Below are 23,753 nucleotides of genomic sequence, written 5' to 3'. Positions count from 1 at the left end.
TACCCTACCTACACAACCGAACCCCTTACCTACGACTTAAAACCAACACCCACAGCCGCGACCCGGCACCGCAACCACCCCTCCCCCCTCCCCCTGAACTGGCGTGCATCACGGTGACAGCGTGACACGGTTCTAAAAATCTCACACAGTTCCAGCACCAGCCCAGGAGAAGCGCGGGCGGGTCACAGTAGACCTAGTGGGTGAGTCCTCTCCTGGGGCACCGGCACAAATACACCTACAGCTTTTTATAAATACGCATGTTTCCGGTGAATGTGGCCAGGTTTTTGTGAGAGTCGGAAACAGTTTGGATGGATCATTTGGTCTGACTTTTTAAAAAAAAAAATGCTGTTCTGAAAAAGTAACGGCTTTAGAAAACGAAATAATTCTTTTGTGAAATGATCGTTTAAAATATGTAAGTAATGAATTAAAAAATGATTTATCTGTATTATTCAAATTTTACATCTATATAGGTCTATTTGAATAGTTTAAGTTAAAAAAAAACTACTTGAAAATATTGATAAAATATACAAATTAAATTAACTTAAGCTAATATAACCTAAGAGATAAAAAAAAAAACTAAGTTGAAAACATATGCTGCTGTGTAATTTTATGTAACACGTAATTATTTTAATCCACTTTTCGATTTCAGGAAAATTTAATTTACAAGCACTAGATCATAAAACTTCGAAAAACAAATCAACCGTAAAGAGTTGAAAAGACAGAGTCTAGTGTGTAAAGTTTAGTGAGAGCGCAACAAAAAGGAAATATAAATTCTAACTCAATCCCTAAATTTTGAAACTCTTCTAGATCTACCATTCGATTAAAATAGTGAAGCATTCATAAAGCTTTAGGAACGATAACTTTAGGACTACTTTGCATTAGAACGGCAGATTCTCCTGTTACGCTCAATACAAGGGTGACAACTCCTATCCCTGATTAATAGAAGAAAGGTAAGTCAAAATCCTGTAATTGTCTGCTCTTTGTCTAGTAATCATCTTGTTAGTGTGTAATTAAAATACGAGTAGCAATTTTCTGTAATTATTAATACCCCTAAAATATTTTCTTTGTAAAATTATATGTCACATGGCAAATTTTGAAACAACAGAAAAACAAGTTTTAGAGTAATTTATTTATAGTGAAGAATAATTTAATTTCCATTTCCAGTAGTGCTCACCTGGTCGAATATTTTTAATCTAAACTATTTGGCGTATGTTCCAACGACCCCACCACCCACCGCAACATCAATATCCAGAACTTATTTAAAGTTCTAAATCTTGTCTCTTTCCCCTCATCTTTCACACTGCAACCTTTTGAAAACTCAATGCGACCACTACAACACCTTTTCAACTAGTCAACTTAAGTTGTTTCCCTACATAGAAAATGCTTCACTGTCCCATTGACCCTCTCTGAAAAATTTCCTTTCCTCTCCCCACCCAGACTTCTGACACTTTCATTTGACCTTCACCCCTTTTACTGTCATCCTTTGCAATTTTTTTTTATAATCAAATACATGACATCATGTAAATATTCATTATGTACATTTGCAAAACCTTTCGTTTTCATTTGGTGTTCAAAATTATGTTAAAAAATTTGATGTTGATGTAGGCCTACTTGTTTTCATTGCAAATAAAAGTATTAAAAAAAAAAAAAAAAAAAATTAGACACTAAATTTTTTAACAATTCTGCCTTAACTGATCGAAATAAAATTGATGACTCTTCCAAAAAAAAAAAACAACAACTTGGCTTAAAAAAAAAATCTAAACATCTCGGCTAGTGTCAGATGTAATGACAAACTAAATGAACGGCGGTAACTAAAGGAAAGGGGGGGGGTTGTCCTGCAGCTCCCCATTTCTATAGACAACAAATCTCATATAACACAACTTGTCAAGACCCCCCACCCCCTTCCCACACACACACATACACACACACACAATCCACATAACAATTTGGTAGTGCAAAAAAAAAAAAAATTAAATAAATTTTGGGAGGTACGACTACATCACTATAGTTTTACAGAATCTGCGAAAAAAACATTTTTGCTACATCTTTATTAAAAAGCAAGTTGAAAGCCTTATAAATGTGCTAAAAAAAAACGTGTGATTTCATTGTGTCCATTTATTCCTCCAAGCGTTCTAAAAGGCAGAGACTTTGCTACGAAATAACAAATACATTAAACAGCGTTATGTAATATTTCTCAATAGCACCACACACCTAAAACATTACGTTCTTCCTCATCTGCAGAACGCCTAAAGCTAGTATGTCAAAGTATTCAACGCTAGCAATCAGTTTAGCTTACAACATCAATTATAACTTGAGTAAAGTATGAAAGCAATGCCGAAGGCGTATGAGCTAATCAAGAACTCGGCTCAACATTTTTGTCATTGTTTTAAAAGCGACCTTAGATATCCCCTTCTTTGTCAATGGCGGCTCGTAGACGTCTTAAGGTTAGATAGCTAAGTGTTGGATTATGTTTTACGTCTGAAGGTTAGATAACTAAGTGTTGGATTATGTTTTACGTCTGAAGGTTAGATAGCTAAGTGTTGGATTATGTTTTACGTCTGAAGGTTAGATAGCTAAGTGTTGGATTATGTTTTACGTCTGAAGGTTAGATAGCTAAGTGTTGGATTATGTTTTACCTTTGAAGGTTAGATAGCTAAGTGTTGGATTATGTTTTACGTCTGAAGGTTAGATAGCTAAGTGTTGGATTATGTTTTACGTCTGAAGGTTAGATAGCTAAGTGTTGGATTATGTTTTACGTCTGAAGGTTAGATAGCTAAGTGTTGGATTATGTTTTACGTCTGAAGGTTAGATAGCTAAGTGTTGGATTATGTTTTACGTCTGAAGGTTAGATAGCTAAGTGTTGGATTATGTTTTACGTCTGAAGGTTAGATAGCTAAGTGTTGGATTATGTTTTACGTCTGAAGGTTAGATAGCTAAGTGTTGGATTATGTTTTACGTCTGAAGGTTAGATAGCTAAGTGTTGGATTATGTTTTACGTCTGAAGGTTAGATAGCTAAGTGTTGGATTATGTTTTACGTCTGAAGGTTAGATAGCTAAGTGTTGGATTATGTTTTACGTCTGAAGGTTAGATAGCTAAGTGTTGGATTATGTTTTACGTCTGAAGGTTAGATAGCTAAGTGTTGGATTATGTTTTACGTCTGAAGGTTAGATAGCTAAGTGTTGGATTATGTTTTACGTCTGAAGGTTAGATAGCTAAGTGTTGGATTATGTTTTACGTCTGAAGGTTAGATAGCTAAGTGTTGGGTTATGTTTTACGTCTAAAGGTTAGATAGCTAAGTGTTGGATTATGTTTTACCTCTGAAGGTTAGATAGCTAATTGTTGGATTATGTTTTACGTCTGAAGGTTAGATAGCTAAGTGTTGGATTATGTTTTACGTCTGAAAGGAGTTGTTGGATTATGTTTTACGTCTGAAAGGAGTTTAAGTGTTGGATTATGTTTTACGTCAGAAGGTTAGATAGCCAAGTGTTGGATTATGTTTTGCGTCTGAAGGTTAGATAGCTAAGTGTTGGATTATGTTTTACCTCTGAAGGTTAGATAGCTAAGTGTTGGATTATGTTTTAACTCTGAAGGTTAGATAGCTAAGTGTTGGATTATGTTTTACGTCTGAAGGTTAGATAGCTAAGTCTTGGATTATGTTTTACGTCTGAAGGTTAGATAGCTAAGTGTTGGATTATGTTTTACGTCTGAAGGTTAGATAGCTAAGTGTTGGATTATGTTTTACGTCTGAAGGTTAGGTAGCTAAGTGTTGGATTATGTTTTACGTCTGAAGGTTAGATAGCTAAGTGTTGGATTATGTTTTACGTCTGAAGGTTAGATAGCTAAGTGTTGGATTATGTTTTACGTCTGAAAGAAGTTTAAGTGTTGGATTATGTTTTACGTCTGAAAGGAGTTGTTGGATTATGTGGATTACTTGTGGAAATAGTATAAGTGTTGGATTATGGTTTACTCGTGAAAGGGGTTTAATTGTTGGATTATGGTTTGCGCGTGAAAGGGGTTTAATTGTTGGATTATGATTTACGCGTGAAAGGGGTTTAATTGTTGGATTATGGTTTACGTGGGGAAGAGGTCTTTTTTTAAATATATAAAGTAACTAACCAGTAGAATATTAGCCGGACGGTTAAGCCAACGGTTCCAATTTAACGTAGAAAAATAATCTGGAATGATCCTGTTTATCTCGCTTGTTTTCCTGTGAGTTATGGCGAGGCTACTGTGTGATGAAGAAACAGCCCCGGGCATACGTCTAGCAGTGGCATGTCGCCTGAGTCACGTGGTCCAGGGGAGAGATCGGGTTTGAATGGATCCATCTGATTATGGTTGAATAGTGAAGATACTTTGATAGTATTGTAAATCATCTACCATCGGCAGTGGCGTAGCTACCGTAAAGCTAGCGTAAACAAGGCATAGGGGCCCAAGGCAAATATGGGCCCTTTTTCGAAAGTTTGAGGGGGGGGGGTGCAAATTGAAAGTCTGAGGGGGTGGGGTGCAAATCGAAAGTCTGGGGAGGGGGGTGCAAATCGAAAGTCTTAGGGGTGGGGTGGGGGGGGGTGCAAATCGAAAGTCTGAGGGGTGGTGCAAATTGAAAGTCTGGGGGGGGGGGTGTAAATCGAAAGTCTGATGGGTGGGGGGGGGGGGTGCAAATCGAAAGTTTGGGGGGGGGGTGCAAATCGAAAGTTTGTCCCCGGACGCCGGGAAGGGTCGCTACGCCTCTGAGGGGCCCACTAACACTTTTTCCATAGGGGCCCAAAAACCCTAGCTACGCCAGTTGTATAGTAAATGATCGCACAAAGTTATAGTACAGTGAATAATATATTTAGATCGATCACATTCATTGATTAATTTGTTGTCAGCTCATTATCAACAGGATAATTATATGTTTGTTGGTTTAGCTGTTATCAGATTAGTGACTCCTCATTTCAACCAATGTGAACTTTCAGATGGACGGATTTGACATGGCTCGCTAATTTGATCCACTAATTGGAGTTTCAGATAGCCCTACAGCTAGTTCAATTTCGCTTCCAACTTTATCCTTCCATAATATGATATTACAGAGGCGTAGCGAGGGGGGGGGGGTACATACGTCCCCGGGCGCTGACCGTAGGGGGCGCCAAAATGGGTTGAAAAAAATTAAAACCTCATTTTAGCTGCAGATTTGGATTATAAATATAAAAATAATATGGGAAGGGGGCGCCAAATTGAAAGTTTGCCCGGGGGGGGGGGGGCAAATTGAAAGTTTGTCCCCGGGCGACGGGAAGGATAGTTACGCCTCTGTGATATTAACTAGGAAGTTTGGTTTGCTCGGTAATGTCTGCGGATTAGATCTCTCAGCACTGAAATATCATCCTAGTGTACCTAGTACAACATTCTCTGTTACCTAACTCATTACTGAAAGCTCATCACTTGCAATATTTTTTACAATGCGATATGGTACAGTTGTCCGCTTAATCTAATGTCGTAGAATAATGAAGGTGGAAGTTTTAGTTTCACCCAGGCACCAGTCACCCATTGTTTGAAATACTAGACTTACTGGTCTTCCTGGACAAAGTAGTCGACCCCTCCAGTTCATTCTCGTGACTTTATCCAACCTACAAAGATACAGAGATTCTTCCAGGCATCTCTCCGAAAAAAGTCTACCCCCCCTCCGAACGAAATGGAATTTATATAGAAAAACGTACTTTTAACAGTGTCCGCCGCTCACCCCCTCGGATATTTTAATCCCCCCCCCCCCCCCCGAACGAAATGGAATTTATATAGAAAAACGTACTTTTAACAGTGTCCGCCCCTCACCCCCGTCGGATATTTTAGCCCCCCCCCCCCCCTACTCTCCCGAAAATTTCAAGTGCGCCCCGGAAAAAAAGTCTGGAAGAAACACTGCAAAGATGGATGTCTGTAAGAGCGCATGAAAACTTGATTGCGTGATGCGCCCGAACTATTTCAAATCTCATATTGGGTTGCGAGGGTTCGTACTGGGTTCGTGTTAAAAGCTGATTAGACGCTAGGCGCAACCAAAGCAGCAACCAAGACATTGTAGTCCCCTTACAAGGCTACATGTACTAGTAGCGAAGATACAAAAAAATAAATCTATTGTTGGCCAGAAAAACAAGACGCTAATGGGTGACACTTGGTTCGTAGTTTGACACCACCCCTTCCACCCTTCCCACACGAAATCATCACGGAAGTAGCGTAAGGTACAGTCACACCGCTGGAAAGTGATGCATTGCTTTTAACTAATCAAATTTTTCAAATGATACAATGTTTACATTTGTAATAATAAGAACATAATACGTTGTTTATTGTTTAATTTTGTTTAACTATGTTCAATTGAAGGTAATTAGTTTGTGACTCGAATTATTTTTAGTAGCATATATTCATTATATCGAATTTTGTCTTTTTATAGACAGACTTTTACTTTAGCCTGGCATTTTAAGTCCTGCCCCCACCCCCTTTCCCCTACAAAAGACTAGAAAAATCTTTAGAATACTTGACACATCTTACAAGCATTAAATGTTATATTATTATTAATAATCTAAAGACAAAAATGGATCTAAAATTATTAAGACTAAAAATTTAGCTAATAAATTTTAACGAGAACTTTAATTTCAAACACTTTGGCCGTAGAATTCCTTCTATCATCTGGCAATTAGCTGGCCCGGGATTAAAAATTTAAAAGTTTTGCTCAACCACATTTGAAATACGATGTGGTGATCAGATGACCACTTCAAAACGTTGATGTCTTTCCACCTCATAGTATAAGACGCTCTAGCTAGCTTGTCCACGTGATCTTTAATCAGTTTAAATTAACAATTTAAATGAAATTTCAATTTTCTTTTTATTTATTAGGATTGTTTTTTAATGATAATTTTGGGACAAAATAGGGATGGGTAATAATACTTAAGCTCTGTAGAAATAACTTTGTGTTTCATAGAAGAGTGTCTCTTCATAATACACCAAGTACTTGTATTTGTGAACTTTGAAAAATATTCCTATAATGTGCATAGCAAAACGGAATAGCATTCATTCTTTATTCTGTTTGAATTATTTTATTTTCCTACACGAAGAAAGGCGTGGATTCAATTCATTATACTTTATAATATCTTTTGTACGTTTTCACCATTCACACTTTAAATAAAATATACGTTCTGTCTACGTCATTATGAATTCATATTGGCATGGCAAGGAATATGTAATGAATTAATTTGGAGTCTCAAGGAATATGAAACAGGAAATTGAGGCCAGCGAGAAAAGTCTCAAAGGTATTTGAGAGGTCCATAAATTAATTTAAAAATCATGCACGGCGTAGTTACAATTAATATGGTTATAAAATCCTGTCTGCCTGGGTTTTTTTTTCGGACTTTACTAAAGATTGGATGTATCTGATGTTTTTAATATTTTCGGTAACTAAATAAAAATAAAAAATAAAAAGCAAAAACAATTTGGTTTTCTCGTGTAATGGCGACATAAACAATGGCATCCTGCTATTCGATAGGCCGCCATAAATTTTATTGTACACATTATAAGCTAAAAATAGAAAAACTAGGTCATGGGGTTAAAATTTGCATTGTTATTTAAAAATTTGATCTGCAAAGTTTTGTAAACAAATAGTTATCGATCACTAAGTTACTGTACAGCCAATCAATATTTGTCTTACGAAAGTGAATTATCCGGTTATAACTTAAGCTTGATGAATATAAATAGAAATGTAGCCTTAAACTCAACAAATTATTTTCAAGTTCTCTGGATTTGCAACTTTTATAGCATTTATTCTAAAAATATAAAATTTCAAAATTAATTTTAGGCTAAAGTTTTTATTTATTATTTTTTTACGGTCTAAATCTAAAAAGCACGTTTTTATTCCATGTCAACAACATTATGGAAGGAATCTCGTCAACCCGTAGGTGTCGATTAGGAATAGGTGATTAAATCTGTCGCCTCATATTTTACCGCGGTTATGAATAATTCGCTACGGCTGAATTGGTATATTTAAATATAAATTTAAGTGAGTAGAATTCTCTCGTAAGACTTGTGAGTGCTAAATTTTGTTTTGGTACTAACTGCAGTTAGACGTAATAAGCATATTTTGGTTCTATCTCTTGGTTTTAGTCAGTACCAACTAGAGTTGGGTTTGTTAAAAAAATGCGTATCTTTGAGATTCATTTAGATGCCGTGAAATTTGTGATCCTAGAGTTTTTAGTTGGTACCAACTAGAGTTGGGTTTGTTAAAAAAAATGCGTATCTTTGAGATCTATTTAGATGCAGTGAAATTCGTGTTCTTAGAGTTTTCAGTCAGTACTAACCAGAGTTCGAGAATACAAGCATGTAATTCAGTCTCACATAGACGCCGTGTTTTATCGACTGGTTCGTCAGGAAAAGTGTAGGCTGGTGAAAAGAGTTCAGAAATTTTAATGACATGTTTATGATCATAGGCCTCTGGTATTGATGGGGCAGGCAGGCAGTTGGAGTAAAGCACGATTTTTCTTTCAAGAAAATATTTCAAAGTAATGTAGAATAATTGAGGGGTAGTTGAAACCGAATTATTGGAAACGTGTAGGTGGGGTTCTTTAGTCTACATGTCCTACGCTTGTTTAGTTTAGCATTTGTTTACGTGTGGGGGGAGGCCTTTAGTCTATATGTCTTTAGACTAACTACACGGCCATCGCCGTTGAAGTTCAGAAAGCTGGAGTTTTTAGATGAACGAGTAGCTGAAGTCTTTAGACTAAACGACCTCCTATGTGTACCCCACTCTACCAAAGCTGTTTTGGAGTGTGATGGAACACATTATGCTCTAAATATCCAAGTCTATAGACAACTTTAAGCTTCAGCCCGTTTCAGCCTTATATGTGACTCTCCCACGTGTACTGAGACATTAAGCAGTACCAGATTTTGTGATTTTTTTTCTGGTAGATGTTAAACGTTTTAAAAACTTTAGTTTCAATTGTTGAAAACGTCAAAGAATTGGACCAATAATCTCGGTCCACTAAGCCCCGTATGGAAATGCACAGGCATGTAACTCCAGAGAAAAATAAAAATATTCAACAAAAATGTTAAGGCAGTATTGCTTTGTGGCTCCTAGACCACGCGATTTACCAAGTCAAATACAGACAGCTTAGTCACAAACAGATGTTTACGACAGATAGGATAAAATGTTCAAACATTTCTAATGAAGACCTGTAGCAAACCACAAGGCAACAACGATTGACATGGACATTAAAGCCTGCAAATGGGGATAGATCGGGTACCCTATATAAGAACGCGAGGCAAGTGTTAGACTGGAATCTCCAGGGGAAAGGGAAACTAGGCGTACAAGGAAATCATGGAGAAGGACGGTGGAAGGAGGCAAGGGCAGCCGGGCTTACGTGGGTACAGATATAAAGAACTGCCCAAAGCTGAGTCCTGTTGTGTGTCTGCAGCCCTTTGTTCATCGGGGGCTACAAAGAAATAAATTAAGTCTTGTCAAATAGCTTTTTGCTTCAGTCTGTTTAGTGATCCTTTGTATACGATTACTGCACCTATATCGCCAAACATTATATCATTAGTATAAAAACTGTAGGTCTCAAAATATTGAATAATCGATATTTTCATTTTTAAATACTTATTTGGTGAATGTGGGGTGGGGGTATATCCTGTCGATAATATCATTGACATTAATTAGAATTCATATTAAAAAAATGTATTTCACTGTAAATATATTTTAGGTACTTGACAGCGATTTCAGTTCGGTAGAACTTCTAGCATTTCGCATTCGTTACACGAACAATTGTTCTAACTATAGCATCAAAACTGCATTAAGTTGTCTATTGCATCTGCCCACGTACTCTAGTCATAAAAAAACACATCCAGCGTTTAATGCCAGTTTTAAGCTGCATATTAAAATATATTTACTTGCGAGAATCTATAAAAATAGGGCGATACAGGAGAAATACAAAGAGGAAAACTTACAATGAGCGTTAACAAACACCATTGTACGGCACTCAAACGGTTTATGAGCACATTTGTACAGTTGTCGTGACAAAAGCCTATTTAGATATTTCATATACGTGTCTGGCTGTCTGTAGTTTAATGATGTTGTATAGAGATGATAATGGTGGGCGTGGTTAAGGAAAATTTTGTGAAACTGTGTTAAGGTTTTAGAAAGTATAGTAATTTTACATGGACAATTTTGAAAAAAAAACAATATAGAAATGTGATATTAAATTTCAGCAAGTCAATAAAACATGCATTTAAACCGTTTATATATATACATATATACATATATATCCTGATTTTGAAATAGTAGTCTATTTGAAACCAACCTACAATACACTGGACATCGAAATGATAACAATTTACATTCGTTCTTCCTGTTATTTTTTTTTATTAAATGTAAAAAAAAAAACGAAAGGAGAGGAGAAGGGTTTATTCGGTGACAGGACAAATCATTTGTCCATAATATCGTTTGTCCTGATATATTTTGTCCTGGTATCTTTTGTCCTTGAGATCGTTTGTCCTTGAGATCATTTGTCCTGAGATCATTTGTCCAGAGATCATTTGTCCTGAGATCAATTGGAACCATTTATTCCAACACAGCTTCAAACATATCACGGAAAAGACGATCAGCACTTGGAAAATTTACAAAAACAAACTATTTAATCTACTACATTTTGAGACCGTGTTATCTACCCCCTTAAAGCTTCCACCTAACGCCCATGATCCTGATAATAAAAAAACATTCCACCGACTCCATTATTCCACGTTTAAAATTAGATGGCTCTGTTTTTTTTTGTTTTTTTTAACAGCGTCGCAGATACATTTTTTTTTAGATAGGCCACGAAATAGATTTTAAAGTTAAACGCTTTTCTTTACGACGGATAATAATGGACTTGTTCGTTTGAAAATAAAACACAGTGAGGTTTGTTTCTAAAATCATTAATTAAAATAATTAATTTGTATTGCGATTAAAGAGCTATTTTTGAAAATGAGTAATAGAAAACGTAACTTGGTCTGTTTGAAGAGGATATTATGAAAGGATTCTTTAAATACCACACTCCGCTAATCAAGAAATAGCTAAAACTAATGGTCGCCAAAAAAAAAAGCTGCTAAAAAAAGACGCATGTAGGAGAAGGTCATTTGCTAAATTAGAGATCGGTATGCGAACTTTGAGTAATAATATCCCTCACTCAGTGACCAAACTGCGTTGTAGTATTACGGCATAGATCTCCCAAATTTGGACTCACTGACATAAACGTGACGTAGGACTAGAGATCAAAACCCAAATCCATATATAGGCCTATATATATAGGCCTATATATATAGGCCTATATATATAGGCCTATATATATAGGCCTATATATACGTATATATATATATATATATATATATATATATATATATATATATATATATATATATATATATATAGGACCACATTCCGCTACCAATTTCATGGAAAATAAAATGTCATTAAATAGGTTCTACTGATGAAATGTTCAAGGTGCTATTGCTGACGTTGATGCAGTAGAGTTCATCTGTTCCTGTCACATGACCATATGAAGGGTTAGTGCTGTCAGCATTATGCACAGCCGCATTTTCTTTTCCCCAATGTGAGTCAGGCACGCATCAAAGCTGGGTGAACTCAGTGATGTCTTACGGGATCCAAACTCGAGGCTTCCGGATGAGATGACGTTAGCTCTACCATCCGACCACACCGCCCCACTGAAAACGTTTAGCCTCTAACCCATTATGTTAATTCTGTAGCAACAACGTGGATATTCCCAAAAGTAAAATCCTCTTGTTTCACCATCAGCCTTATTGATGTTTCTTCAATGTGTTCTCGATTAGTGCTTTTAAAATTTTACACCCTATAATTCTTTTGCCAAAATCCAAGACGCTTTTTGATCAACCCAACATGATATATTTAAATAGAATCAACCTTATGAAATCATTATACTATTCAAGAGGTATCTTAACGCTTTGGAGTAAGTAAAAAATCTCTTTCAGACCTAAATTGTACTTTCCCCAACGAATGTCAGGTACCCATAAGAGCTGGATGGACTCATGGAAGTCATACATTCCCGAGCACTGACCAAGACCTTAGCTCGAGAAATTCGGGCTAGTAGCCACACGGAATAACATTCTCCCAATAATATTGTATTCACAAATATCCCATGTTTTTTTTTTAAATCGAATATTTTGAAAGTACCTAAAACTTTTGGTATTTATACAAATATTTCCTCCTAATAATAAAGTACTGAAGAACTTGTGATATTTTTGTTATGAAAAAAAAAACCGACCAAAAAAAAAACAACAACCTCATGCCATTTTGTCACGTTCACCATTGTCAACCCTGCATTTTCCCTTTTTTCCTGGCTAAGGGAACCAGGGCAGCATATCTAGGGCAGCTGGAGGGCATATTGAGAGCCACCAGTGAGTGCTCAATTATAGAATCAGCGTCTGTTGGTCCAACTAGCGTTGTTTATTTATTTCGGACGCCAAGGGAGAGAAATACGATGGAAAAAATACGGGTATAAATATAAAGGGAGAGAAATAGGAGGAGGTTGGGAAGAGCTGGTAAATTAAAAACGAAATGGTGAGACGACATTTACTAAAATCGAATTGCATATTAATATATTTAAATAAAAAAAGGAAATTTTATTTTATTTCATAGTTTTTGAACAATAACTGCTATGATACAATGTCGGTAAGAAGACTTTTAAGCGTCGTGTCAATTTTCTGATGAGATGTGTCTACATTAACCGGGGCTGCTCCCTTGTGGCGTATCTTGTAAACAACGTCACAAAGTTTTGTAACGGTCATCATATAGTATTGTAAACGACGTCACAACGTCTTGTAACTGACGTCAAAAAGTATTCTAATTGACGTCACAAAGTCTTGTAACCGACGTTATAGCCTTTCACGGTCATCACAAAGCTGTGTAACGGTTGTCACAAAGTCTTGTAACCCACAAGTACCCGGTCACATGATATTTTAAAAAAAATCATCATTATTCTGTAAGACTCGTATAATTGATACCTACATTAATGTGATACCTAGTTCAATTAGAAACGCGAATCAAGAGCTTAGATATTTAAAACTTTTAATACATTCTGCTATTTAAAAAAATGTCTGCCATTAAAAAAAAACCCTGGTTCTTATTTCGGCAGTGTACGCCTTCTACCTCTTTACTGACAAGATTTAAAAGTAGTGATCACTTCATGTGTTGACCACTTGATGTCTATTCCAATTTTACATGACATTAGACCCTTAGGATTAGATTTCAAGAAACAATGGAAGAACAGAAACTTTTTAATTTTTTTACTGCGACAAGTGTTAGCGGGTAAAGAGAGGGAGGGGGGGGGGGGGGTTGTGACTTTTGTAGGTTTTGTACTTTTGGAGAAAACTTGGGAAAATATTATCACATCAAATTTTAACAAATCCGTTGCCTGTTTGTAACATGATTTTTTTTATAAGTTGTTTGTTATGTTCATATTATTTTTGTAAGTATATTGTTAAACAAACATATTGCCTCCGACTTCACAAAAAAAAAAAAAATTACCTACCTAAGTCTGTATCCGCCTACATCATCACCACCGTTCTGATGGTACACAACAACGGCTGTATGTAATGTATGTAGTGTATGTAGTGTTTAGTGTATGTAGTAAATCACAATAGAGTGTAGGCTTTTTTTTGGTTCAGTGTTAGCAGCGTTCCAACACAGCAAATAAAACAAGAAAAAAAAACAATACCTGAATGCATTGGTGAAAGAGCTGAGTAAATAAAGGAAAACAGGAATGATCGTTCTTGGAATACATCTTTACCACTGAAATGGTAAAACTAGATCAAAGCTTATCTCACTTCAATCAAAACAAAGCATCTTTGTTTTCAGTATTAAATTGAATCACAAATGAAAAAAAACAAACAATTTATTTTGAAAACTGAATTTATTTATTAGATATTTTCAACCGCGAATATAAATAACTTGTAATTAGAAAGGATTTTATATTACTGCTTGTATACACTAGTAATTCCATAATATTTTCTTTGTTCAATTTTTTTCACCACACAAATTGGACAAAATTTAACCGTATTTTATCGTTATTTTTATAACTATCAAATGAGTTCGGAAGTTCTAAAAAAATACACAAACAAGACATAACCAAATGTTTTTACATTGTTTTAACCTAGTCTACCGTACTGAAGACAAACAAGTAATTAAAGTTTCACATTAATGACGTCCTCTTCAGATTTTAGTAAACCCTGATAAAAAAACAACACCGTCAAATGTTTGATTGGTAGCCTGATCGAATGGCCCTGGCATTACGGTTCATTAGGTTGATTAGTTAATTATACATCGACCGTGAGTTACTTCAAAAGATTTTAAAGCCGAACCTTGAGTTATATTATGAGACGTTAAGTTTCGACGCCTACGTGTTATGTTTTGTAATCTAGATAAAAACAAAATTCGCGTGCTATTTGGGGATATGCATGGACGTGGGTACTCTAATAGGAGATTTGTTTTTGTAAACAAATTTATAGGGTTGATGGGTTGGTGGGTTGGTGGGTTGGTGGGGTGGTGGGTTGGTGGGGTGTGAAGTGCGATTCTAGAAGGGAATCTGTAGATAAACATAAACATAACCATACGTAAATGCGGGTTTGTATGAGTATGTAGGGAATGGGGAAATATGGGGGGGGGGTATCCAATATTGGCATCGCGTATCAGCCACAGAAAAATAAATATGTAATAGATTATAGAAGCGAGGGGGAGGGGGAGGAGATGGCGGCTCGATATTAACAGCACACACAATTGTGTATGTAATACGGAATAAGGGTGAGATTTGGGTCTGGCATTAAACATGAAATATGCCCCAGTCGTGACGTAGGAGTTCAAAGATGTAGGTGGGTGAATGAGAAACATGGTATATCTGTATACTCACATGCAGCTTGCAAGAATGAGGGTAGAAAATTCTTACCCTGAGAAGTAGCAATCTCGCAGGTTTTTAAAGGAGTGTTTGAGTTGATGAGGAGTGGCAATCGAGGGGTTAATATGTGCAGGGGCCGGGGTGTGTTGTCTATGATCAGGTGTCGACAGATGGGAAATATCATATTGACTTAATCAACATAGCCTTGGAATCCATTGCGGGGGCGGCAATGTATTTTTATTTTCACCAACCAATCTTGGATTAGATTTTGTACCTTTAAAGTGTTTTGTAATTCTGTACTTAAACGCTTAAAAATTGCTTTTAAACTCAGGTCTTCGACTTGAAATTGTCGACTTAACAGTTCATGTCTATATTGTTAGCTAAATGAATATTTTAAATGGTGTGGGCATACTGCGGTAAGAATTACACCTTAGTGACATTGTGTGAATATGTTGACTCGTCTACCCTGATCGTCAAAATCTCGAATTTCAGTTACAACCACCTAGAACAGACCACAACAGACTGAAACAACACATGTATACAAAACTATAAGTTGAGTCTGGCGAAACTTGCCCTTGTGGCATGGCCCCGGAGAATACAGATCACGTCCTTCATGACAGTTCCTTGTACACCCAGGCGCAATCCAAACACTGGCCCCCATAAACCCCACTCAAGCAAAAACTGTATATGGCACCCGCATATCTGGAGATCACAGTCCAGTTCATCCACGAAGTTGGACTTGTTGTTTAAATCCCGAAATAGCAATGTTAACAGAAAGTGATATTTTAACGCCAAGGGTAAACAAAGGTGTTAATATTGCTATTTCAACTATAACGCCTGCTTCCACCCCCTCTACTTGTTTAAATCCTGGAACATAAGCTCATTTAAGAACGCAAAAGGAGAAGTTAAAGCCACATCTATTTTTCAAAACAACTTTTCTTGGTTTAGATCTGGTACATTATGTAATACAACCCTCGAGCAGTATTTAAGCAAATGCATTTAGTAACATGAGTATCAATCTACTGCAACCAATGGCGCTTGTGTAACATGACCTAACATAAGTTACAACCAAATGAAATTTGTAACGTGACCACACTCTGGGTATAACCCGTAACCTGATTCTGTCCGACCCCGCCTCCACTGCACGGCTCTGGAACTTTTAGTATACACCTGAGTATTCCCCCCACCCCCACCCTGCCCAATGCTGATCCACAGATAATAATGCCGTATTCCCAAGAGCCGAATTTGCAGAGTCATCTAATCTGGATACACTAACAAAAAATCTGGAAACCTCATTGTCGGAAATTAGACTTGACATTTATGGGTCGACCAGAATTTATGGTCAATGTTCCGGTTGGCTGGCGACGTTTAACTCACGCCATTCACATGCACACCGTTAATTTTTGGACCGTAAAATCCGACACCCTAATACAATGAACGCGCGAGAACTCCAAACAAACGAAGACAAATTCAATACTATAAACTCCTGTCGAAGCCACAATAGCGCTTTGTTTCATTTGGTTTAATGATAATGTTTGTGCTCCAAACGTTTGTGTTCAGTGCTTCAGCAGTTGAACGGAAGCACACATTTTTTTTTTTTGTGTGGCTATGTCACTAATTTTTATTTCAGACAATTTATTTTCACAGCACAATAGCATTAACCAGAAGAGGATAGGAACAAAACTAAGCCTTGTAAAAACCTTGTAACCACAACCTCTCAGTATCTACCACTGAGTGTCTCTGTACACAATGTGACAAACCTACTTCTGATGAATCTGGTTTATAAAAGGACACGCTAGAGATGAACTGAGCAAAAATTCAGTTACCATACAAATAAATGAAACCTCGTAAATTATATGGGCTAAAAAGCTATAAGAACAATATCTTAGCTGAATATTTACATTTTATTTTGGAAGAAATAATAAATTGTAAAGCAACCTAGCATAGTTTAAACCAGGATAAATAATGATCTAGGTCAGCATTAAACATAAAATACATAAATAGGAGAAATTGATAGATGTTAATAAATTAATGTTTTCATTTTGCTTTCCCATGGGGCTTGAAGTGTTGGTAGTAATTGACTGTAATGTCTATCATTAAATCCTGTGTACAGTCAGGTAGATCAACTGTCATTTTCCCTGGTGATCCGGAGTGTGAAAGGTGGAACAACGGTTCCAGGAGCTACAACTGTGTTATCTGCTACTGCACAGCAATCTTTGAGTAGTGATCTTCGACCAATGACACAGTTTTTTCCTATGTGTACAAATGATCCTACTTGAGCAGCATTGACTATAGAATCCTCTTCAATTAATACATGGTCACCAATATGAAGAGGAAAAAATGCCACACCTTTTGAACATTTTTTAAAAGCTGGTCGTATTACAGCATTTTTAATGATAATACAATGTCTCCCTATTCTCACATTAGCCAAGTCTCCTCTAATGACACATCCAGTCATTACAATAGTCTTTCCATTTATGACAATGTTCTGGCTCCAACACAAAACCAACTGTCTGAAGGAAATATATGGAACGAGCCGACCCGCGGTGTATCATACGCCGCTAACGCCGCTATTTAGTTGTTTTATTTTCTACTTTTCAGTAATTCATAATTTGTGAATTCGACAGTACCAATGCTGCCACTGAAAATATTTGCTTTAAAATACTATCAGTTGGTCGTTAAGGACGATACCCTCCCACCCCACCCTAATTTCCCTAAACCCCTACCCTACCCCCCCCCCCCCCACGTGAAAGCAGCCTTCTCTTAATTACCTCCCCTAAGTTTAAAATAGTTTCAAACTAAATGATCTGCCCCTAATAGGAGTCACTTAACCCGGCTCTAAACATTTAGCGTGAACCACAGCTCACCAGACCATGTGGGGGTGGGGGAGGTTGATTTATACCTAGTGAAGAAGCGAGGGGACTGCAAGGCGCGCTTACAGCTTGTTTTCTAGCGTCTCACAGAAGAGAATTATATATATAGATATTTTTCTAGTTTACCTAGTTTAGAATAATTAAAACGGTTTTATTAAATTTTTTAATCATATAATCGTATATATATATATATATATATATATATATATATATATATATATATATATATATATATATATATATATATATATGCCGAAAAAAAAACAACAACAAAAGAAGTAGCATCTAGTCGCTCATCAGAACTATTTACTAAGCTGATCTCAGTTCTGGATAGTTAGGAAGAAACAAATCTCCCGGGGCAGGTTCTTTTTAAACGGCTTGCAGGTAAAAGCAAGGGCATTGAGGAAAGCGTGGCTCAAATAATAAAATAATTCTACAGCAGCATTTTGTTTCAGTTGTGTTCAGTGAAATTTAGCCAAGTGTCCTTTAAGTTTAGTGATAAAGTTTAACATTAATACTGTAACGAGTAAAAGAACGAAATGAAGCTGCTTCACCTATCTCTATACAAACATCACCTCTGCTCTATTTAATAATACTTGAACACTTGCCGGGAAATTTATTTAGTATCTAAAGTGTTAAAGTTTCGTGAACAAAATGCAGCTTTCATGGCAATCATCTGATACAATGGCACTTTGCTTTAAAAGGCCGTCTACCCTTGGGCTTAGACTTTAAACAGCTTTACAAAAAACCTCTTTAAATAACATTTCAATTGATGATACTTTATCCAGCTGATTATTAACGTATATATTTTACTGTGGTGAGACACTTGGGTAAGCACGACCTTCGACCTTTAAATAAATGAATCATAAGTTGATAGAACGACCGAGATGGTCTTCTGTGGTTAGACTGGGGTACGGGCTTTTATCCCGAAAACTTGGATGTGCTGTGTAAAAAAAAAACCTGCACCATCCGACCTAAGTGGTTGATGGGGTTCAATGTTGCATTAGCCCCGGCACTTGTGCTGACCACCCAGATGACCATTAGTGGACAGGGCCGTACAGAGAAAACGAAAGTGGAGGACAATTTACGACGTGTGAAGATGGCAGTAAAGCCGACTCCACGTTTAGAGAGTTAGGTGTCCTGGTGGGTATGGGGTTGGTGTGTGTGTGAGAGGGGGGTGCGTGAAAGGAATTGTGGGGGGGTGAAGATTTATTCCCTACACTTAATTGTATAATGTTATTGCGTGGTTTGGCGGCAGAGAACTCGATGAACAACGTACAGGTTTTGTGTTCAGTGTTGTAGGTTTCGTTAATAATAAACACGATACTTCTGTTCTCTTAAGCATCACTTCTGTAGGTAATAACTCGGTTTTGGTACCGCTTTAATGAAGCAAGTCTAACATTCTCTTAACACCATTTCTGTAGGTAATAGTCCGGTTTTGGTACCACTTGAATAACGAAAGTTAAACATTTAAGTAACGCCATTTCTGTAGGTAATAGCTCGATTGGGTGCGACTTTAATGAAGCAAGTCTAACATTCTCTTATTATCCTGTAGGTAATAGTCCGGTTTTGATGCGCTTAAAAAACGAAAGTTAAACATTTTCTTAACATCAATTCTGTATGTAATACCCCGATTTTAGTGCCGCTAATATGAAGCAAGTTAAACATTATATTGAAGTTATTTTTGTAGGTAATAGCTCGGGTTTTGTTTTAATGTAAACACTTGAACACTAAAACTTTGAGCAACGGTTTAACTAATGGCTTTCTGTTTTCAAGTAAACGATCGCCATTTCAACATTTCTTACAGTTCGTCGCATGTTTTAGAAATTGCTATGCACAAAAACACAAACATAAAATCGCACGTAGACAATACAGTTGCATGAAAATAGAAAGTATAACTGTATAAAGTAGGAAAAACCAAAATTAAGGTGAGTCTTGTCAACATTAAATAACGCGCTGTAGATAAAAGGTCGTATGAACAACCCGGTAGTTTTAAGATTGTTGATATCAAGACACATATACTACATCCATACAATAGTAGTGAGCACATACACGGAAATGCTAGACCGTTTTAAAAATTAAGCTCGTAGCGACCTTACCGATAACTCCGTTATATCTTTGAAGATACCAAAAGCAGTAAACGAATGTTACCTTGTACAATTTTTCATTTGTCTCCAAAATAAAATATTGTGCTTTGTTCGTACGATTTTTGTTTTTTAAAAAAAAATATTGTATGTAATATAAAGATTTCTCTTTAGGTCTAGCGATCCACTGGGCAGATGAAGTAGAGTTCATGTTTCTTGACCTCGGATTATAACGGGATGATGTGTTCAGCACTATTCACTGTTGTCTTTACCTTCCTCAACCAGTCAGGTACCCACCACAGCTGGGTGGACTCAGGGACATTCGAACTCAAGACCTCCAAATTAGCAGCCAAACACTCTACCGTTCGGCCACGCTGTCCCACCTTCTATTTAATGTTTACAATTATTTTTATCCGTAAATTGATTGTAAAAAAATAAATAATTGAAATACAAATGCTCGCAAGGGGAGTTTACTTTGTGGTCGACGGAGATCTAATCACACACGATGCATTATTTATGCCCCTTTTAAGAGGCTCACAAATGCATATGAGTTACACAAAAACATCGACGTCCTTGTTATGTGGGATTGCAAAATACTTTATGAGTTCTAGGGAAGAAGAAAGAGCAGGTTTTATTTCCATTTTACTTTCTAGTATAAAAAAAATTAGAAGGAAATATTTTAATGGTGCAAAAATCAAGATCGTGATTTTGAGAAATCTCAACATTGTTCACCTACATTGGAAGGATAAACACAGTTTTGAAATTTTGTCTGTTTATCTGTGTGTCTGTGTGTTAACAAGATGAATATCTTGACACTTAAATACTTCAAACTGATTTTGGCCTGGAAGGACGTAGAGGGATGGAGGGACGTGGGTGTGGAGTGAGGGGTGGTTAGGTTTTTAAAAAAAGGCGCCCCTTTCAGTATACGCTTGTATTACACGAATAACTTAAAAAATTCTCCAGTAAAATAGTTTTAATTCACTAAACTTAATATTGTTGTCACTTCATGTAAGTGTGGTCTCTTTATGTAAGTGTGGTAACTATTTGTAAGTTGTGGTCCATTTATGTAAGTGTGGTCCATTTATGTAAGTGTGGTCCCATTATGTAAGTGTGGTCCCTTTATGTAAGTGTGGTCCCTTTATGTAAGTGTGGTCCCTTTATGTAAGTGTGGCCCCTTTATGTAAGTGTGGTCCCTTTATGTAAGTGTGGTCCCTTTATGTAAGTGTGGTCCCTTTATGTAAGTGTGGCCCCTTTATGTAAGTGTGGTCCCTTTATGTAAGTGTGGTCCCTTTATGTAAGTGTTGTCCCTTTATGTAAGTGTGGCCCCTTTATGTAAGTGTGGTCCCTTTATGTAAGTGTTGTCCCTTTATGTAAATTTGGTCACTTAAATAAGTGTGGTCATTTCATATAGGTTTGGTATTCTCATGTTGCATCAGACTGCTAGTTAAAGGCCACATCTTCTAAAGATCATTCTCTAGATGTCACAATACAAGCTCATCCCTTTAGACACCACCCCCCCCCCACCAGAAATTATAGAGAACTAAGTTACATGGCCATTTATTAATTACATGGTAATTTATTGCCCTTTGAAAATTCTGATTTCTAGTGTGCAATTTATTTTCAATCAAAATAACCCTCGTATGACTAATTTTGTACTCATTATCCTCGTTATCATATAATTTAAAACGAGGGGATGTCACCAGGTTTAGTTCTAACGTTATGGAAAGTTATGAGGGGGGGGGGGAGGGTCGTCCATGTGTTTATTTGCAGAGGCGTAACGAGGGGGGGGGGGCGGGGGTGCGGACCGCACCGGGTGACACCATTTAGGGGGGGGGGGGTGACACCAAGGCAAAAATAGCAAAATATATAGAGAAAAATGACAATTCCACTTAATTAAGTGATTAATTCGAGTGTTAAATAGTGTTTAAAGAGGTGCACATCGAAAGTAAGATGGGGGAGGGGTGCAAATCGAAACTTTGTGGGGGGATGGTTCTAATCGAAAGTTTGAGATGGGGGTGGGGTGCAAATCGAAAATTGAAAGTTTGTCCCCCGTAAGAGTCGCTACGCCTCTGGGGGGTGACACCATTAAGTGCCGCACCGGGTGACGCCCGACCTCGCTACGCCACTGGTTATTTGGTTGACCATTGCTCAATGCACAGTTTCAATTGTGGTCGTACTGTCAGGTAACACACGTGTGGTCAGTACCTGTTCACACACTGTGCTGACCACACCGCCCTATAGTGTGGTTGAGCATAGAAGCCTTAGAGATCCATAATTATACATCTTCGTCTTTTTATTGAACTTTATTTTATTTTTAATTTTTTTTAGAATAGAAACATGAAATATAATCTGTGATAGTTTAAAAAAAAATAGTTTGGTTATTAGAAGTTTTCAAAATAAAAATATAACCCATAATCTGTGATAGTTTAAAAAAATATTTTGGTTATTTAAAGACGTTTTCAGAATAAAAATAAAACCTTTAACGTAGGATTGTTTTAAAAAAATAGTTTGGTTATTTAAAGAACTTTTCAGAATAAAAATATAACCTTTACTCTGTGATGGTTTTAAAAAAAAAAATTTGGTTATTTAAATAAGTTTTCAGGATAAAAATATAACTTATAATCTTTGATAGTTTAAAAAAATATTTTGATTATTTAAAGACGTTTTCAGGATAGAAATATAACCTATAATCTTTGATAGTTTAAAAAATATGTTCTACGCATATAAAGCAGTTGTAAAACCTGGAGAATGTAATGTGTGGTTGTGTATTGACTGGTTACATTGATTCCCCGTGTGTAGCCGACTCAATAGTGGGGGGCGGGGGGGGGGAAGGCTGTCTATTATTTGGGCCTCAATTACAGCACATTAAACGCCGCCTACAGCCAGTATTATACGCCTCCTACTGCAAGCATTAAACACCGCCCGTTCTGATTGAGGGACTGATATTATGTGTTTTGGGTTTCTCTCTCAAGCGTTGAACCTGACGTCATATTTATTTTAGGGTGGGCGGAAGTGCGATTATACTTTATTCCGTCTATATTTGGAACAAATCGAAACTCAAAATATCTCGTGAAAACAACGCAGATAATATTTACCACTTGAAATAACGAAAAGAAAAAGGGAAAAAAATATACCCCCACAATAACAACAAATGTTTGGTTTGCATTTTTAGATCGCGGCAATTCTGCCATAATTTGATGAACACGTAATGAAACATTCCTTATGTGTTGTCTGCGCGAAAGATAATATGCACGGTCTAGACCCGCAGACTTTTTTCTCCTAGAGGTGGGGGGGGGGGGGGGGGGGGTTGGAGAGGGGGGAGCAGACCCCGAAAAATACCTGGAAGAAACACTGTTCTTCTTAACTGTGCCGTCTATTTTTCTTATTGTCATCATGGACAACATCGCACAACTGATCCATCTTCATCGTCGTTTACTGACACTTGTCTTTTAAACCAGATGTTATATGAGGCAGTGTTAACCTTTTTCTCTGATTTCAGTTATTTTAAGGAGTACCGTGGTATTCTTGAACATCACATAGATTTTGTCTTATACTTAATGGTAAATTTATTTTGTATGTAAGTTCTATAGCATGTAGTCCATTGAGTAGTACATGGTAATCAACGACCAAGAATTGTGGGAAAAAATGGCTGCTGTCATATTCAAGCCACATTCACATAAAGGACACTGGCCCTAATGACGCCACATTTTAAACATTTATGTACATGGCGCGGGAAGTGATCATTCAAATTCACTTGACCCACTTAGTCCTGTGTGTGATTCATGAATGATTCAGTCGATCACGTGATCCAGATTTCCAGAGACCATTAATGGTGCCAGAACTTTCATGGCGCGGGGAATCCCCTTCTGGTGGTGCTTGATTTATT

General features: G+C 36.9%; 1 protein-coding gene and 1 pseudogene across 2 annotated transcripts in view; one reads left to right on the top strand and one right to left on the bottom strand.

Annotated features, from left to right (window-relative positions):
• The first annotated feature begins 160 nt into the window (after window positions 1–160).
• Window positions 161–23,753, top strand: part of LOC131928717 (uncharacterized) — a 46,275-nt gene continuing 22,682 nt past the window's right edge. For both annotated transcript variants that reach the window (XM_059284806.1, XM_059284807.1), the window contains exons 1-2: window positions 161–412; window positions 650–950. The gene's annotated coding sequence lies outside the window, so the exon portion shown is untranslated. The remainder of the gene's footprint in view (window positions 413–649; window positions 951–23,753) is intronic.
• LOC131928707 (dynactin subunit 5-like) lies at window positions 16,513–23,259 on the bottom strand (annotated as a pseudogene).

This window comes from Physella acuta, unplaced genomic scaffold (assembly GCF_028476545.2).
Source record: "Physella acuta isolate Inbredline_101_S28 unplaced genomic scaffold, ASM2847654v3 ptg001534l, whole genome shotgun sequence".
NCBI classification, from domain to species: Eukaryota; Metazoa; Mollusca; class Gastropoda; family Physidae; genus Physella; species Physella acuta.
Note: the sequence above shows the minus strand (reverse complement) of the source record. Positions and strands in the feature narration are given on the sequence as shown.